Source organism: Furipterus horrens, unplaced genomic scaffold (genome assembly GCF_987537825.1).
Source record: "Furipterus horrens unplaced genomic scaffold, mFurHor1.1.pri manual_scaffold_1, whole genome shotgun sequence".
Lineage (NCBI taxonomy): Eukaryota > Metazoa > Chordata > Mammalia > Chiroptera > Furipteridae > Furipterus > Furipterus horrens.
Genome location: NW_028327171.1, coordinates 74,914,288 through 74,919,734, shown reverse-complemented (window position 1 = coordinate 74,919,734; position 5,447 = coordinate 74,914,288). Strand labels below are relative to the sequence as shown.

The window sequence follows — 5,447 nt, the reverse complement described above, 5'->3', positions numbered from 1 at the left end:
CTAGAATTGAAATCTCTGGGTCAAAAGACAGATCCATTTCTAATTTTTTTATTATCTCCATACTGCTTTCCACAGTGGCTGCACAAATCTGGATTCCCACCAATAGTACAGAAGGATTCACCTTTCTCCATATCCTCACCAACACTTCTTGGTTGATTTGATTTATTGATGATAGCCATTCTGACAGGTATGAGATGATATCTCATTGTGGTTTTAATTTGCATTTCTGATGATTAGTGATATTGAGCATCTTTGCATGTTTATTGACCATCTGTATGTCCTCTTTGGAGAAGTATCTATTCAGGTCCTTTGCCCATTTATTATTATTATTATTATTTTTTTTTTGGTGTTGAGTTTTATAAGTTCTTTATGTTTTGTGTATTAACTCCTTATCAGATGTATTGGAAAATATGCTCTTCCATTCTGTTGGTTACCTTTTTATTTTGTTAATGTTTTCCTTTGCTGTACAAAAATATTGTTTGATGTAATCTTATTATTTTTTCTTTTGTTTCTCTTGCCTGGGGAGATATATCTGATAAAATATTGCTACAAGCTATGTCAGAAATTTTGCTGTCTGTTTTCTTCTATGATTTTTATTTCTATTTTTAGATGAGAAGACATTTTATTATTATTTTACTATATAACATAGTAGTGACTATACTTGATTGCATTTTCTCAAATGGCAAATGAGACACAAGAAAATATTTTTATTTACTAACTATAAACCTCAATATGGTCTGTATTTTAGAGGATTCAGTTTCTTACAACATTCATGATACTGTCCACAAGAATTTCAAAAGATTTAGCAGTAAAGAACATTTTGCTAAGTTGTTCTATCATGGTTTCTTGCTCGGAGTGTCCATCTTTTTCTTTAATATGTTTCTCAGTACTTAATCCAGTGTTTCTTCATAATTATGCGCAGTATCTGGCCAAGGGATAGGTTTTGTGTGTTCATATGGAATGTGCACAGAAGGATGGTAGCAAACAATCAACCTGCCATCAAATGCCAAAGCAAGCTCTACTGTGCAATTATAGTCATCTGGAAAAGAAGAATATATGGATTTATGACAAACACAATAGAAAGCTCCATTTTGAATTGGAAATAACTGTTCCAAGATAGTTCTGATATTTCCCATTTCACTTCTGCTACTGCCATGGTGAATCAAGATGCTTATCAGGTGGTATGGAAAAAAAGATGATTTGAAAATAAAAAGCTTTTAAAATTTGTTTCTAGACATAGCTTTTTTATCTCTTGACAGCTGCTCACCATGACCCCACCATCTTCCCTCTTCTATAATTTTTCTGGTTTTGAGTCTAAACTTAAGTTTTTGATCTATTTTAAATTTATTCCTGTGAATGATGTAAGAAGGTGGTCTAGTTTCATTTTTCTGCATGTATCTGTCCAATTTTCCCAACACAGTTTATTGAATAAACTATCTTTAGCCCATTGTATCTTTGCTTCCTCTGTTGACTATTAACTATAAAGTTGTGAGCTCATTATTGGGCCCTCTATTTTGTTCCATTGCTCTGTGTGTCTGCTTTTATGTCAGTACCTTGCTACTTTGATTACTAGGGCCTTATAGCATAGTTTGATATTAGGTAGCGTGATTCCTCCAACTTTTTTCTTCCTTCTCAGGTTTGCTGCTGCTATGCGAGGCCTTCTGGAGTTCCATATATGTCTTTGTTGTGGTTTTGTGAAACACATCATTGGACTCTTGAAAGGAATTGCATTGAATCTATAGATTGCCTTGAGTACTATGGACATTTTAATGGTCTTTCTATCCATTTACACAGTAGGTGTTTCCACTTATTTGTCTCTTTTTCAGTTTCGCTCTTCAATGTCTTATAATTTTCAAAGTACAGGTCTTTATATCCTTGGTTAGATTTATTCCTAGGTATTTTATTATTTTGTAGCAATTATAAATGGTATTATTATTTATTTTCCATTTCTGTTAGATTATTATTGACATATAAAAATGCAACTAATTTCTGGATATTCATTTTGTATTTTGCTACTTTGCTAAATTTATTTATCAGCTCTAGTAATTTCTTCATGGAACTTTTCTGTATGTACAGTATTACATCATCTGCAAATAAAGACAATTTTACTTCTTCCTTTCCCATTTGGTTGCCTTTCATTTCTTCTTCTTGCCTGATTGCTGTGGCTAGGACTTCCAGTACTATGCTGAATAATAGAGATGAAAGTGGACATCCCTGTCTTGTTCCCAATCTAAGGTGACTGCTTGTACTTTTTGTCCATTGTGTATGATGCTGGCAGTGGTTTTGTCATATATGGACTTTATCATGTTTAAGTACATGGCCTCTATCTGTACTCTGCTGAGAGATTTTTATCATAAATGGGTGCTGGATTTTATCAAATGCTTTTTCTCCATCTACTGATATGAACATGTGATTTTTATCTTTTATGTTTTTTATGTAATGAATCACATTTATTGCTTTGTGAATGTTGTATTAATTTTGCATTCTTGGACTAAATCCCACTCGATCATCATGTGTGATCTCATTCATTGTTATATTTGGTTTGCTAATATTTGTTGATTTTTTTAGCATCTGTGTTCACCAGAGATATTGGCCTATAATTTTCTTTCTTTTTTTTTGCAGTGTTTTAATCTGGTTTTGGAATTAGGATAATGCTGACCTCTTAAGAAGAATTTGGGAGCCTTCCCTCCTCTTGAATTTTTTGAAATAGTTTGAGAAAGAGAGGTGTTAGCTCTTCTCAGAATGTTCAATAAAATTCACCTGTGAAGCCATCCAGTAGAGAACTTTTGTTTATTGGGAGTTTTTTTTATTACACTAGGGAACGCAACTCTCATTGAGTTAGATTTGACACTTGTTTTTGACTGACTTTTGGCATCTAAATCTAAAAATGATCCCAGTTTTTGTCTATCATGTTAACGTTTTAAGGTACAGGATACTCTCCCTTTGTCCCCCAAATCATACAAAATGTACATACAAAGGAGAATAAAGAAAAAATTACCCGAATATACTGTTTATTTAGTTATTTTATTCATATAAAGGCTATATATTGTTACTCTAAAATAAGTCAAATGGTGTAAAAATAGTAAAGTTCTGCTACTAAACATACATATGAAGGTATTTTATCTTTTCAAATAACAGGCTAGGAAATACCAAAATGAGATACTTGAAACAGTCTCCATCAGTTGGCAAAGCTTTAACAAATTGTTTCATGAGACCCAGTTTTATGTGCAGGGGTGGGAATATAATGTTCTTCTGTCAACAAGTGGCTCATGTAGAATGTTTGGATCACCAGGTTTGAGGTCAGGTCTTGGAGGGCAATTCGACTCCACCCAGTGCTTCTCATGAGCTCTGCTGTCCCACATACACAGAAAACAGGGATACTTGGTATATCCATGTTGCTGACCAAGAAGGAAGCAGACCATTTTAAGGACAACACAGATAATCCAATTGTGCTTGTGATATTGCAACAGATCAATTACTCTCTTTATGTCTTGATATTCTTCACAAAAACAAACTGAATGGCTAATTAGGACCGCACCAAAAAAATTCCCATTGTAGAGGAGGACACACTTCCAGTTCTGCTTTGAGCTATTGATGAACAGTCACCATTCAGTTGCATTCTAGATTGGAATTTCCAATTCCCTCATTAAACCATGTATGTTATGGCAATAAACAAAGCCACTGTCACTTCAAAAGTACTGCAGAAATGCACTTTCTTTTGATCAAAAGTAGGATACCTTCGTTTCTTTTTCATGCAAGTTTTTCTCGTGCAGTCTTGATGCTAGGAGTTCTGAAGTCTTTTTGGATAGTCCCAAATCTCTTGCCAAAACATTCAACTCATGCTGATCAAATTCCTTATAAATTAAGTCATCTTCAATTTCAAAATTGTCGCCGTTGCTGTCACTTAGTTCTTCACCATACTTGTGTTTTTTGAAAGAGGGTAGTTCAATGAAAACTGGCACTGGGATTTGAGCTGAATGAGGCACTGGGCGTAGAGCTGATGGTAGACTAGGATACTCCATTTTACATTTATTTATTCTTGTTATATCCTGATATTTTCACTACACAAAAGTAACAGTCATTTGAATGATCTCTGGGCTCTTGCCAAACAATAGGTATACCAAATGGCCATTTATCACGTGTTCCCTTCGTCCATATCCATAAACTCTTGACACATTGTGTGCACAGCTTTGAGGGGCCCAAGACTTATCTTGATCACCAAGGTTTACTTTAAAATATGCAAAATGGGCTTGCCTGAAAAATACACTGATGTTTGTCCTTTGACTGGGAATGGTTAAACTGCCACAGATATAACAAAACAAATCAGGGTTGTTTAGGCACTTATGACAAGAAATAGCAGAGGCAGACATGATCTGAAGGAAAGGAAATAAGCACATATGTAAATAAAATAAATTCTGCTAACTCCTTGTATACAGACAAGAACTTGAACTATACTTTGGAATATGATTCACTATATAGAGCAGCACACAACCTCTCACCACACTGTCTTATATGTGACTGAATAGCCTAGACAAGTATGAACCTGTTGCTGGTCTCCAAGGTCATCCCCCACACCTCACCACTTGATGGAAATTTGCTCTCAGTCAATAGGAAAGCACTAGTGCTTCCCTCGATCCCGGCTTGATCCAGCCTAGAGTGGTCGCATTAAGATAAGCTGTACAGGAAAACTTGGCACGATAGAAGAAAACTAACTGCAGTTTTGTAATTAGCATGCCTATTTAAGTCTAAAACAGCTGAAAAATCAAACTCAACAGGAATTATGTTAAAAATTGTTCCCCTGTGTTACTGCTTCAATTTCAGTAGGTGTAATCTGTCTATTCAGATTCTCTGATTCTTCTTTATCTAGTTTTGAAAGCTTATACATTTCTAGGAATTTATCCATTTGTACAGGAAGTCCAGTTTGTTAGCATAAATTGTTCATAATATCTTCTATCAATATGTTGTATTTCTTTGGTGTTAGTTGTATTTCTCCTCTTTAATTTCTGATTTTATTTATTTGGGTCCTCTCTCTTTTTTTCTTGATGAGTTTGATTATAGGTTTGTCAATGTAGTTTATCTTGTCAAAGAACCAGCTGTTGGATTCATTGATCATCATTTTTTAGACTCTATTTCATTTACTTCTGCTATGATCATTATTATCCCCTTCCTCCTACTAACTTGGGGTTTTGTTTGTTTTGTTTTTCCAAGTTCTTTTACATGTAAAATTATCTTATTTATTTGAGCTTTTCTTGTTTTTTGTTTTTGTTTTTGTTTGTTTCTTTGTTTTAATGGGCCTGTAATGCTATAAACTTTCCTCTTGGGATTGCTTTTCCTGTGTCCCACATATTTTGGATTATTGTGTCCTCATTTTCATTTATTTCGAGCTATCTTTTTATTTCTTTCTTGACTTCATTGTTGACCTATTCATTGTTTAATAATATGCTATT

The 5,447-nt window shown here is 34.1% G+C and overlaps 1 pseudogene; it reads right to left on the bottom strand.

Moving 5' to 3' along the window:
• Positions 1 to 628: 628 nt before the first annotated feature.
• LOC150021298 (large ribosomal subunit protein mL42 pseudogene) lies at positions 629 to 1,156 on the bottom strand (annotated as a pseudogene).
• Between the last annotated feature and the right edge of the window lie 4,291 nt (positions 1,157 to 5,447).